This window comes from Notolabrus celidotus, chromosome 4, assembly GCF_009762535.1.
Source record: "Notolabrus celidotus isolate fNotCel1 chromosome 4, fNotCel1.pri, whole genome shotgun sequence".
Taxonomy (NCBI): Eukaryota; Metazoa; Chordata; class Actinopteri; order Labriformes; family Labridae; genus Notolabrus; species Notolabrus celidotus.
The window spans coordinates 31,865,274-31,879,986 of NC_048275.1; the positions used below are offsets into that span (position 1 = coordinate 31,865,274).

Sequence of the window (14,713 nt, forward strand, 5' to 3'; positions counted from 1 at the left end):
CAATCACAACACAGTTAGGAGCTTTGAAAGGCTTTGTGGAGATAAACAAAAGTTTCTTCTGACACTCAGCGTCACTTGAGATTTAATGAGTGTCTGTTTGTGTGTGTATGCCGTCCCCGGCTCTGTTCATATGCAACAAAACAAAAGAGAAACCAAAAAGATATCCTCAATCTTTGGAATACTGTGTTTCTAATTACTATCATCATGTTGGTGTTAGTTTGTGCTTTGTTATAAGAGAAATCCAACTGTTCTGCATCTTCATCAGCATTGTTACTTAAGTGTTTGTTTGGTTTTGTCTGTGTCAGCACGGTGTGCAGGAAATGGAAAAGGACATTTTCCTAATTATTCTGCAGACGACTCACTGTTTTTATGCCACAGTTTCCAAAAAGCTGATGAGTATTAATGTTGTGCATGATTTCTTTTCTACGCAGAAGTCTACTGTTGTGACGATCCCAGTTTGGTAAATATTCGAAGCTGAAAAAATTAACCTTATTTATGATTTTTGGGCTTTTTCCGACTGTATTGGATGAGTGGGACAGTGGGTAGACTAGGAAAGGACACTGACTCACGTCCAAATTCCACAGGATCCGTGTCCAGTTCATCACCAGAGTTGATAGGTTTCTATTCTAGTCAATGCGTTAACTTCCACTGGATGCGCTCTGTTGCGTTTCGGCTGCGTCTCTGATCCTGTGTGATGGAGCCCTCTGGATCAGGGATGCAAGACTTCTATTTCTAGCACAATGCATCAATCAGCACAGAGCAGATCGAGCGGAACAGGAAGTCAGGCAGCGAAACAACAATGTAACGCCCGGTTGATTTTCAAAATAAAACACTTCATGTTATCACCAGATCGTTTTTCACTTAACTACAACAACAAATTGTCATGATGAGCGGAGCCAGGCCTGGAGTCAACAGGTCAGAGGTTTTCAGAGGACGATAAAGACAACATAGATGAGGAGAGGAGGGGGATAATTGTTGATTCAGTAATTACTACAGAAAAACATTGGTCTCGTGACTCCAGCTGTCCTGCTCCGTGCTCCGTGCTGTGTTCTGAAAGCGCAGCCGGTGGGTGTTGACGGACAAGAGAGAATGGAACCTGACCACATTGAATTGGAGGCAGACCGGGACATGGATCTGGTGGAAGTCCGATGGTAGATTTGAACCTCAGCCACTGGCTTGATTGATTATGACTAAGCCTCACAGAGTTTAACTTCTAACATAAACCAGCACCCCATACAAAAAACTTTACATAAACTTATTTCCATTTCAATCAATCAATCTTTATCTATATAGCGCCAAACCCAACATGTGTTATCTGAAGACTCTTTACAAACAGAGCAGGTCTAGACCGTACTCTATGTTATATTATTAACAAACACCCAACCACAAGACAGGGTAAGATACAGTACCATCTTAAAGACAGGACTTTTCCTTCAAGAGGTAGAAACCTTGAACAGGACCAGACACATGTTAGGCAGACATCTGCTTTGACCGTGTTGGGGTTGGAAAGAGGGATAGAGGGAGACCAAGAGAGAGATGAGAGTGGTGAGACAGATAGTAGTAGTTTTAGCAACTAGCTGGCCCTTTAGCTCATATATATTAAAGTAGATGCTTACATTTTGAAGTTGTGAACACTTAAAACTGAAGAAGAAGAAGTAAATGAAACCAAACCTTCATATTAGCCTTTAAAGACAAGACAGCTCTATGGTTTTGATTTTTAATTGTATCACTTTTAATGTTTAAGGAAACAAAATTGCCTTGTTTTATATTTACCATTAAAGAGACACTATTTCCTGTCACCACACATGTTTTCTGGTATCTAATGAGGTATTGGAAATTATTGTTTCCATCACTTTCCTTATATCTTACCATCCTGTGACCTCAGTGTGGTAGCTGTTAAGTAGGTCTACAAGATCTTTTTCCAAGATGCATTAATTCAACATCAGCAGTAAGAGAAATGTGCATATCATCCTGTAAACAGTCTCCACAGCTGCACTCGCTCACAATGTGTATTTTTCTATACAAAGAACTGAAGGGTGAAATCTGCCACGATGCATCACCGCTAAAGCTTCTATACAGCTGTGACGCCTTTCCCCATCCTACTGTATGCTCTTCCCCTGAGCAAGTGTGTGTGTGTGTGTGTGTGTGTGTGTGTGTGTGTGTGTGTGTGTGTGTGTGTGTGTGTGTGTGTGTGTGTGTGTGCTTGTTTGAGTGTATGTATGTATGTGACATCAGAAGAGGACACAGATAACTTCACAGCCTGAAACACAGTCAACACACTCCACAGGAATCCTCTTTCTCTGTTGTCAGTACTTAATAACTTGAGTCTGTGCTCTATAATTATCATAGTGAAAGTAAACACACACACACACACACACACACACACACACACACTGTCTGTGTAAAATGCGTGCAGACACACTCACTCACACATACACAAACAGACCTTGTTGAGCGTGTTTAGGCTGACGCTGGTCCACTGAAGCAGAATGCATCATCGATGCCTGGTTACCATGGCGACCTGACGTAACAGATAAGACGCATTGAGGCGCATGACATAACACTGAGTAACTCGCGCACATGCACAGGCTCACACAACGACAGACCAAAGTGCAAGCACATGCCATGAGACGTGGTGTGAGCGTGTGTCATCCACACAGGTAACACACGCTCACGTCAGAGACGCAGTACAATGTAAAGGAGAGACATTGTAATCCGTGTGACGCTACAACGACAACGGATATGAATGCTGGGAGAACTTGCTCGATCAGAAATGTTCAACAGTTTCTGCAGAAGTTTAGTAACAAATTCAAAATCACATCATTTAGAAACACCCTTTAAAAACATCAATACCATCTTTAATCTCATGCTTCATTTTAAGATTAATATTGATGATAAAATTATGATAAGATTAAGGATGAAAAATATGACTGATTTATAAATAGATTCATTCCAGTTGGGTGTGGCCACTCTACGAGGAGCAAAGACTCATGGGAAGGTGGAGGGAACTGTTGTGCTGTACTTCCAAACACTTTCTCACATCGTTCTATCCTGGTTGGTTTTCAGCAGATGCCTTGAAGCTGTTCCTGCTTTAACACACTCATCCTCTGTTTCGCTGTTTTCTTCTGCCCCTATACGTCACTTATTCTCTGTCCAGAAAGGGAACAGTGGGTAACACGGAACTCATTTCCTAATACCTGAAACAGCAGAACTACAGGGTAAAGTTATGAGCCTTAAAACAAAACAATAAGCTGAAAGGTGCAAAAAGAGAGCGGGATGAAGCTGCAGAAATTCTCTGCTCCTAATCCGAAATATTGATTAGCACAACGCTAAGAAACGCAAAGAGACAGATGATAACACAGAGGTATGGCAGGAAATATGAGCAGTACATTATCTGTGTGTGTGTTTCCCTCTGGACACATGTGCTCTACCTGCAGCAGCCTCATAGATGTAGGCCAGCAATATGTAACATGCTCAAGGTGTGTGTGTGCGTGTATCTATATGAAAGGAATACATCAGGGGAATCTTAAACACTCAGGGGGCTGGAATGGACCACTTCTTCATATATTTTAAACATATTTCTCATCCCTACATTCATCCCTCCACCTTTCATTAACACAGAGTCACATGTTGGCCGATGTCTATAGGTCCAGGACGACCCCATAACGTCACATGCCACGGCCGCCCATCGCTCCTCACTGTCATGTTTAATTAGCTACTTTATCTTCATTAGCATCCCTTGGCAGGCATGCATGCATGTGTGTGTGTGGGTGTGTGTGTGTGTGTGTGTGTGTGTGTGTGTGTGTGTGTGTGTGTGTGTGTGTGTGTGTGCATATGGGTGTGTACATATGGGTGTGCATATTCTCTACCCATGAGGACACATCTAAGCTCTTGTATATCATAAGACAAAGTATTTTCCTGTGCATAATATGCATGGTGTGTTATTATTCAAGTATTGTTTCTTTGTATGTGTGTGTGCGTGTGCACTGAGTGCTAGCCACAGCCTCGTCCCCAGAGAGAACAGAATCAGGCCATGAGCACGTGGTTCTCACTATGCGGCCCTATAACATGCTTCACGTGATGCCAGCGTCCATGGATTCTCATCATAGGACGAACACTATCTAGGTTACTCTTTTGTTTGCATTAATGTATGATACATCCATTAAAAATACATAGACACACAGTAATTTACATGCATAATATTATTACTCATTGTATTAGCTTTGCACAACAGTTCCCATTGTGATCCAAGGGATCTGTCCTTTCTCTGGTTCCAGGTAGGACAAAGTTTCCAGGTCAGGTAACTCAATTAGCAACATGGACACATATGCATATACAATACACACAGTGGGACTATCTATAAAGGCAAATAATAGACTATTAGTCTAGAAGGCATGTTGGAGATGGAGAAACTTTGGCTTGATGAAGGCAAGATTTAAAAGTCAAGAGGTCGCCAAATTGATGAGGAATCATTATCTATGGAGCATGAGTCTCTGTACCTAACATCCAGTTTTTATTCTGTATGTAGTAGGGCTGTAACCATAATTGTACTAAAAACATACAAAAAAAATAATTAAACTAATAACTAATTTAACTAATAATAAGGATTAATAGAAAAGCACCAGATAAAGTGGTTACAAAACATCCACAAGGCCCATCATCTGACAACAATATGCCAACTAAATCAAACTCACTAGCTGGTGCAGGGACGGAGAGTTTGTGTGTGAGACCACAACAGCTAGCCACTCTCATATCTTTAGCTTTTTCTATCCATGTGTCCTCAAAAAACACCATCTTTTTAACGCAATCGAAAAAATTCCAAAGTGGCAAGGAAACTTTTAGAGGTCGAGTAACGGCTCTCATCTGTATTCTCTTCCTACGGCTTTCAAAAGGATTTATGCTGCTAACATCTGAGTCTTCTTCTGTGTTTGCTGCGTTTCTTGGCACAACCAGCAAAAAGAACCTCTCCCGCCCCCTACTATGGACAAATTAGTTACATGGTATTAATGTGTGTTCATTTTTGGCACGATATCATCATTTCATTTTTTTTAAAATAGTTATCGCCAACAGCTGTTTTTGTGACAGTCCTATGATGAAGCGATCTTTACTTTACTTATTCATCAAAGACTTTTCACATTCTACATTTTTTTCCTTGGCAATGGAAAAACAAGCTGATTGTGTTGTGTCACAGCTGCAGCAGGGGCTAGGGGTGGGTGGAGAACCAATTTCAATACTGTCACTGGGGTTAAGTTCTGCCACAACATAGATTCAGGGAGGAACACTCGGCTTTCTTACTGATCTTGTGACTGTGTAAGATGCTTGATATGAATTGGCCAAAAAAACCTTGACAACAGTTATTTACTTTCACTAACATCAGCAAAACTGGAGGCGAACTGATCTCACGTCATGTCAAATCAATCCGTGGAAAAGAGTTCTGGCATATTTTGCTTCTGCTTGTTGACACCATAGACATTAAGGTGAGGTAAAACCGTAAGTTTCCTTTAGCATCATGTTGGTAAACATTGTGGCTAAAGCGTTGGTTTTTCGATTAGCATGCCAAATCATCAGGCTACGGACACTTTTATATTGGATCCTGTCCAGCAATATAAGCAACGGTCCTGGGGACCTTGAAAGCCCTTACTTGTCCCTTACTTGCTAAAAACTATCTCCTGCAACAGTAAACAATAAGCTTTCAAACTACAGAGATAGAGGAGGGGCACAGATGCAACATGCCCTTAAATGGAATTTGTGGGAACTGCCAGTACTAAAAATGCTACCAGTGGACACAGGCCCTTATTTATCACGATTTCCAACATTAGCTCCAAAACTTGACTGAGAAAAATGACATTGGTGTCTGACAACGCCTACCTACAGGTCAGAGTGGTGCTCCTCTGTCTATTAGAGCTCATGTGAGAATCTGGTGTGTCTCACTTTGCAGCTGTGTGTGAACTTCCCTGTTACAGAACAGTTTCACAGTTGTGTCAAATGCAGAGCGAGTGTGAAAGTTGAAGAGGAGGAGGAGGAGGAAGAGACAATGAGAAAAAGAGGAACATCAGGGGCTCCATCACACTTTATGTCTTCATTTGTATTACACACTGGTGGATCATGGCTGTTGAGAATTGTGTTAAATGTAGGGATGAGGATTGAACCCCAGTTGTCTTGAGGACCTGGTTCCACATTTTTCAAAACCTGAAAATCAATAATGTTTAAGCTTATCAATTCTGCTCTCCTAAGATTTAGTTTTGTGGGTCCTATAACGTCACCTTATCTCAAGTGGAGTCACATCATTTAAATTTAATCCATACATCAACAGCCTGGCTGAGTTTTTGAATGAACCATTTATGTCTCAAAATACTTTATTGGAAGAGAGGGAACACACCAACCATGACCAAGCACATTGGTACTGTGCATCAAATCACGATGCCATACCTTTGACTGTCTTTAAGTTGAAAACTGTCACCTCCAGCTGCTGCTGCTGCTACAGGACAGTCACTCTGTCCTTAGTTATGACTTCTGTTGAAGGGTCTTTGTCGCTTTATCCATGGTTTTAAGGGATATAAATATTCTTTCTGTTCAGTGTTTCTGTACGTGTGAGTATCTTCAATGATACCAATATTAATCAAGTTTTACAATTTCATTAGAGCTTTTGTTAGAAGGTTTAATGAGTCAGAATTCTTTAATCTATCTGTTTTCGTGGAATCCAAATTTTATTTTTATTTTCAGTCGAGGCAGATGGTTGTTTAACATGTCTGGTTCTGCTCGAGGTTACTGCCTGTTAAAGGAAGTTTGCCCTTACTGCTGTGACTTGCCAAATGCTGCAAAGTGCTCTGCTCATGGTGGATTAAGATGAGATAAGATAGAATCCTATATTGTCGGTCGAGGCAGATGGCTGTCTTACATGAGTCTGGTCTTGCTCAAGGTTTCTGCCTGTTGAAAGGAAGTTTGCCCTAACTACTATAACTTGCTAAATATTGCAAAGTGCTCTGCTCTTGGTGGATTAAGATGAGATCAGACTGAGTCCTGTCTGGACTCAGATCTTATCCTGTCTTGATGTTGGGTCTTTGTTAATAATATAACATAGAGTACAGTCTACACCTGCTCTGATTGTAAAGCATTTTGAGGTAACATTTGTTGTGATTTGGATCTATATAGAAGCTATATAGATAAGAAATGATTGATTGATTGACACTATTTGAACACATCATAACCTTTCCTGGGAAAAGCGGTATAGATTATGGATGGATGATGTCGATGTTATTTACTTTTGACTTACCTTGATTAAACAAACATTTTACGACCTGACCTTGAACGCACCATAAATTAACCCTCTGTCACCTTGTTTAGTTGGCAAACTGGCCTTTATCCTGCCAATTTCAACATGGATTACTATTTTCAACTAACAGGACATGCAATAGAGTCTATGTGCACTTATCACACCTGCTTTGGGTGGAAGAGGATGACTGTCCTCCAGCAGCAGCAGCAGTTAACAGAGCTTTTTCAACCCAAAGGCAGTCACAAGTAATGCAGTTTGGTTTAATCTGCTGCTGATGTGCTTGGCTGTGGAGTCTGTGTCCATACCCTTACACAAAATTATTGTAGTGTATAAATGTATTGCACTTTCTCCTCCCAATCTTTAACTTTGGTGAAATATACCCAACCTTAAGACCTCTGCCTCTTTAAAAAAAGGTGGAACATCATTAGATCCAGGCTTTAAATGATCTTCAGTGTCAAAACAAGTCAGGCTGAATTGTGTGCTGGGCTGTTTGCTCGTTGTGCCATCTGAATGTATGTAGCTTGGTGCTCAGTCATATTTGATATGTAGTGGAGCACCATGGGGATTTGACCGTGAAATTAAACCTGTGTGCTTGTCAGAATTAACTCTTCAGTAAAGTAATTTCAACAAGCGTTTTTTTAGAGAAAATGATCTGAAAACAAGCCATCAAACGAGCCACAAGTTCAAAGATATCCCCGGTGAGTTTCAAAGAATTAAAGCATAACTGTAGTTTACTCGCAGACTGCCAACAATTAGACATGTTTTGAAAACAGCCCAGATTAGTCAAACTGATTTAGAGGAGAAAACAAAGAAGAAAAAAGTATTAAAACTCTTTAACTTAGTGTTTTACTCATCAGTCACAGTTCCCTGAGATTCCCCACACCATGCTATAAAGTCAGAAGTTTAGAGCTTGGGTTTAAACTTCTAAAAACATCCCTGAAGTTTTTTTTTTAATGTGTTCACTTGAATAAAATCAAAGTATGTTTCTGCCACAGCAGTCAGTGGCAGCACCTCCTCACACAGACTTTACTTTTCCAGACAGTCAGGCAGTCAATGCGCTGTCGCAAATCCCGACTGTCACAGTGCCAACTGCAATTCAGAGACACACCGTCTGTGAGTGCTCAGCTGCATCCACTCAACACTTCAGAGCGAGAGCAGAGGAAGATTCAGTAGACGCTGCTGTGAACTGCACACCTCACTCTCTCAGACTCACCCTAGCTGTGTGATTGCCCATCAATAAATCAATGTGACTTGGAGTGGTTAGAATGACAATGGTCCCTTGTGTGTTAAAGAAATACAGTGTGAGTCTCTGTGGATGATGTCAAAGCAGAGTCTCCTAAGGGGTTACATAAATGTACTTATTCATACAGGGTTTTTGTTCCTGTGTGTATTTTTAGGTCACGATTTGAATGCGGGTTTGAAATAAAAGTTTAATAATCGCAAAGCCTGTCAGAGAGTTTTTCCAATTGTTGCTCAATGAATGTGACAGCTCATTAAAAGTCTCATTAGCTGACACTATCAGACGCTGTCCCCGCTGTGAGTGTGTAAGGGTGCTGTCATCTCACACTCTCGTCTCTCTTTCTCTCTGAGGACATGACCCAGGCAGGGGGCTCAGGGGGGCTTTCTGCCAAAAGAAGAGGGATCACACTGAGGAGGGACTGGGCGGAAACTATCCCGGTTCCTCCTGTCAAGATGTTTGTGGACTCAGCCAAGCCGAGGTTTGCTGTTGTTAAGTCAGTTTTGTTGTAAAAGACATTCAGGGTCACACATATTTCTGTAAAATCATTACTTTCAACACAATCTCAAAACCCATCTACTATCGTCTAATGAAAATGTATGCATCAACGTCTCTGTATTTCATGTGTAGCTAGCGGTTAGCAATAAATTACATCCAGCCAAGACTTCCCTCTCAGTGTGTTGCACATTTCATCGTCTGGAGTAGTGCCAGCTCATGTGTTCATGGTGAGCCTCAGTTTCACTGAAAATAGTAAATTAAACAGAGGTTTCACTCCGGCTCACTTCAGTGGCATGAACCCGAAACGTAACCGTTTTTTTTTAGTTAGTTATAATTTTTTTTTTTTTTAATTTGATTTATTTGTAAAGGGACCATGTACAATATTTAACATAAATGTCACCATCTGATGCATTGCACCAGAGTTAGCTTAAAGCTAATTTACATCTGCAGTCCCTTGGCAGGTCACAATTAAAACATCACATTGTAAAAACACTTGCTTGCACACACACACGCACACACACACACACACACACACACACACACACACACACACACAAACAATCAAACAAACAGTAATAATATCAAGTTAAAAGTATCAAATCAGTGGTTGCAGTGTTGAGTGTCCTTTAGCAGACTTTTCAGTTTGGTTTTGAAGCTGCTGAGAGATTCACTGTTCTTAATGTTCTCCGGTAAGGTGTTCCACTGAGTTGTGGCTTTCACAGAAAAAGCTGACTGCCCAAAGGCAGTACGGCGAAAGGGCACATTGCAATTTCTGAACGAAGAGATTCTTGTTGATTTAACGGAGTCCACTGACCGAAAGTTGATAAATTGATGCAGCGGAGGCGGGGCCAAGCCATTTAAAATCTTATACACAAGACACACATTTGAATACAATTTAAAATTCTCAAAGCTCAAAAGATGATGTTTCTCCAGTATCCCTACAGTGGTGGTATTGCATTGTTTTTTTTGTCCAGTATTTTTAAGGTTTGTTTATACAGAGAGTGAAGTGGTGTAATGACCGTCTCCCCAGCCTGACCCCAGCATGTGATACAATATGACACGTGGGAAAGGATCATAGCATGCATAAAAGTCTTGGCTGCATCCACTGAAAGACAGCTTCTTATCAGTCTAAAGTTTGTCAAATTATATTCAATGGTTTTTATCATTTTCCTAACCTTCATGTTAAGGTTTGAATCTAGGACTACACCAAGATATTTAAACTCACTAACTATTTCAATCCTCTCATCTCCAATGACAATGTCAGCGTTGATGGGCTGCATACTGGTTTTAGAGAAAAACATGCCTTTAGTTTTACTTACATTAAGACTGAGACAAGATTGGTCAAGCCATGCTGTGATAATTGAAAGTATGAAGTCCTAATTTAGTCAAACCAACAACCAGGTGTGAGTTAGGCTTATGGTTAAGTTGCACGCCCACATAGCAGGCGACCTGGGTTCAATTCCTGAAGCAGATTTGTACAAAGAGAAAATTCCGGTTATGTCAGGTCTGTCCTCAAAACAGGATGAAAACTATTTTTTAAATGTTTGTTTGTTTAATGGAGTTAAGATCAGTCATTAATGATGCATTCATGTGGCTCAAGTTTATATTTTGAATCTAGAATGCATTGTTTGTTGCACTTGAATGTAGATATCTATAGTCTGAAGTCTGAATTCATGCTTTGTTATGTTTGTAAGATGAGACCAAAACATGTTTGATTATTTTTGGCTGGCGTTCAGTTGAACCATTTCTGCTACAACCTCATGTCATGAAGATGAGCTTTCGCGCAGCATCACTGCATTTTCACACTTGGGGTTGAATCAGTTCGACCTTTGCAAAAGTGTGCACACATGGTCTGCGTACGTCATGCTGCCAGGAGAATGAAGGTTATATGAATATATTTATGTAAGCACTAGGTGTAAATATTGGTTTGACTCATGGTCTCAACAACCTCACTATCAGGCTCTGCTTTTTCATCCCTGAAGGATAGTTTGACAGTTTAGTGAAATCCATGTTTGAAGAAACCGTGATATCATCAGCATAGTCAACAAAAGGGAAATAAATGACTAAACAATAATAATGACACAATTTAAATTCATTACTTGCTTTGTGACCCTGGATCAGGTGAATAAATTGACATTTGACTTACAACAGATATCTGGTCAGGAGATGCTCTACAGTTTTAATTTGGAGGCATGAACATAATTCAACAAACAACAACGATGCAAATAAACAGCACAAAAAAGTAAGGAAATCTTAGTTACTCAGGCACCTGTTTGTTAAATGACTGTAATGTTAAATAGCCAATGTGTCTTATTTCTGCAGACTTCAATCATCCAACCGACCAAATAACACCAAACAAGAGTCAATGGCAGAGTAAGCTGTTTGGCAATCACACAGAAGATTGGGCAAATTTTACGTACGCGCAATCCACTACCTGCTACTCAGCTCTGCTGCTCATCCCGCAAATGCATGTTCCTTACAAATGTGGCACCATTTAAAGGGGAATAAACGGGCCAAGAAGCAATTAATAACCTACCAAACATAAATGTCCTTACTTTTTGTGCTATGTTTATACATCTGAAATATATGACCACAAACTGCACCTCCTTCTATGCTGTGTCTCATTTTACCAGTGTCACATGTTCTGTTCTGTACACCTGAAAGTCTTTGCTGATGCTCTCCCTGCCTTGTTTTTTCATGAATGCAGATGAAAGAGATGAAAGGTGTGCTCTTCCCACCTCTGGCTTTGGCATTCCAGGTAGGAACGTGGGACGAGGAAGGGGCAGGGAGCTCTAAGAACAGAGCCATATTGCCATAACAATAAATTCTCCTTGATGAGAGTAGTAACCTGACCTGAATATAATTTCTACAGCTTTCAGTACAAATCAGATAAATAGCTCGCTTAAGAGGGCATTTCCACTTCAAATTTTCACATCTTATAGTCTTAAATTTGATAGTTTTGTAATTATAGCAAGAGATAACAGCAAAGGGGCAAAATCACAAACAAGCAAAAATTATTTGTATGTGTTGTTTGTTTTTCTTATTGTTTTTTTCTTCAGAAAAGTTAGGTATCATTTGTAGAAAACACTGACATTCAGAGTCAAATGTAGTTACAGGGTTATTTTTACTCTCATTCTGTTTCTATTTCTGTTCGACTTTCGTGACCTTTCCTGCAGACAAGTGAACAAAATCTCCTCTTTCTCTCCGGCCTCCAGCAGACCCACGTCTCTTTGGATAAGCAACTCATCCTGTATACATGTCACATACGATAACCCGCATGATGTCCCCGTGATGTCACATATGTCACAGTGTGTGAAGGTATTACATAACAGTCATGTTCCCTGTGTCAATCATAAGCACGATGCAGGGAGCATCCACAGAGAGGGTCTGAAGAGGTTTTCACTTCACTTTCTGCTTCTCACAGAAAAAATTATGTTTGAGCTCCAGAGCGGTGAGAGGAAAAGTGTGTGTGTGTGTGAGTGAGAGAGAGGGAGAGGGAGAGGGAGAGGGGGAGATTATCACTGTGGAAATGTTTTATGTGTAGAGATCAGACGAAATCCACACACAGAGACACAGAGTTTCAGCACAAATCGTCTCTTAAAAGCAGAAATGACTTCAGACGGGTGAGTTATGTAATCTGGGAGTATTTGCTTAAATTGTCCAAAAATGGACTCGGGGAAGACTTTGGTGGATTCTTTGTGTGGATACCAGGAAAGGATGAGATGTGCAGAGCACACGCGTTATCTTATCTGGATAAAGCTCAACGTGATTAAAAAGCAGTCACAGTAAAACGTGTGTGTATGGATGAAGTTCAAGGCTGATTTCAACAGGATATGTATCAGCTGGGAGTCAGGTGTGGCCAGCAGATACAGTATACTGTAGAAATCCACTATAGCTCCACAGGGAGTTTTTCCTGTACACAACCACAGCCCACTTAAGCAGTAAGGTCGATACAACTTACACTACAAACATTAAACAAAATGCCTCAGACAACACAAGTCTTTCCCCCTTTTTTCCACTCAACATCTATTTTTCTTCTTTTTATGCATCTCAGTGACAAACACCCAGACCTCTTCAGGTACAAAACACATCAGATCACTGGTTCACACACTAGTAGGATGGTGATGAGCTGCTTAATTACATTATATGAATTACATCACATTAGCTTGTTAGTATCAGGCCAAAGCAACATACGCATCAAGCTACCGTTCTATTTGTGGGTCTAATTTGTCTGTATGGTTGGAAATAGGGCTGGGCGATAATTCAATAACGATAATAATCGTGATATAATATTTCTTAATATAAATATAACAAATGTTCAACAAAAATGAGACATATTTAAACCCCTAATTATATCCCCAACCACTGGAAAGGGCGCTAATGTGCCTCAAACGCTAGTTGTCACCCAACATTAAACAGAAGAAGAAGACTGCATTGAACAGCCAATCATGTCGCAGGATGAGAGGTAGGCAGGCTTAAAGACATTTGGAGCAGAATGTAAGCACAGCTGAGACGAGCGACAGTGACACTGAAGGAAACATAAAACCTACCAGCTCAAAGCAGAGCAGGACCAAAAATCTGCCTCTAAGTTTAAATGAAATAATTATTTGATATATATCGGGATAATTATCGATATCAACCAATATGAAAAATGTTACCGTGAAGACATCATTTTCAATATTGCCCAGCTCTAGTTAGAACATTAAAAATTAAATACTAAATAGCACAAGGCTGACGTTAAATGTCACTCATACTATGGTTGCCCTATAACTTAACAACAGCATACTCCCACTACACATTTTGCAAACACAATAATGCCCATAGTGAACATAATGCCTCTGGATCAACTCAAAAAGTGTCTGCTAATAAATAGTGCCAACTTTTTACCCTGATGTATTAAAGCTGGTGTTAAAGTAGGTTTAAAAGTATATTTTGTCCACTCTGTGAGTCTTGTGGTTTTGCCAACGCACAATGAATTTGACCACATTAAAACAGAATTATTATATATAAAATATATATGTATGAATATAGCTTAAAAATGCAGGCCCATTGTCCACTGACAGATTAATTTTTCCGCTGGCAGGGCCAACTACCTCAATGTCACAGCACTTTTCATCAGCGCTTCCTGTTGCCAAGTTACAAAAGGTGTCCCATGGCATTTCCAAGTCCCTTATCATAAAGTCTGTTAAAAAAAAATTCTGTATGCTTCATGTTTGCATCTATGCAAAGGAATTTTACAAGGAAATGAAATACAATAGATAGATTGGTGTCCTTGGGTTAGCATCAGCTCTGACCTTGAAATTGTACACTTGACAATACGAATCTGATTAGATTCTCCATGCCATTGTTGTTGACAAAGTCGATATTGCAAGTCCCACCCCTTCTTGATTTTGATTGGTCTTTGAGGGAGAAGTTATATGGAGGAGTGCAATGGTGCTCTTAAGTTGAACTACCAACAAATATGTGGCCAACAAGCGATTTTTACACTTGGGAGACTGAGTGCTGAATACACTGGAACTTCATTTGATTCACAAAGATATCAGGAGCTGCCAGTGCAAACAACGCTGTTAGTGGACACAGGCCCTTACCCTGATTAGCCTGAAACAATAAGGTTGTCAATAAACAGTGATTTCCAAAATATAACCAACCATTGTGAACATCCTGTTTCTGATCAATTAGGTATTGTTTAAGTTTAGAGTACTGTT

At 40.2% G+C, this 14,713-nt stretch overlaps 1 protein-coding gene across 1 annotated transcript in view; it reads right to left on the minus strand.

Annotated features, from left to right (window-relative positions):
* slc24a3 (solute carrier family 24 member 3) overlaps positions 1-14,713 on the minus strand; it is a 127,554-nt gene that overhangs the window by 77,554 nt on the left and 35,287 nt on the right. The gene's annotated exons all lie outside the window — the stretch shown is intronic.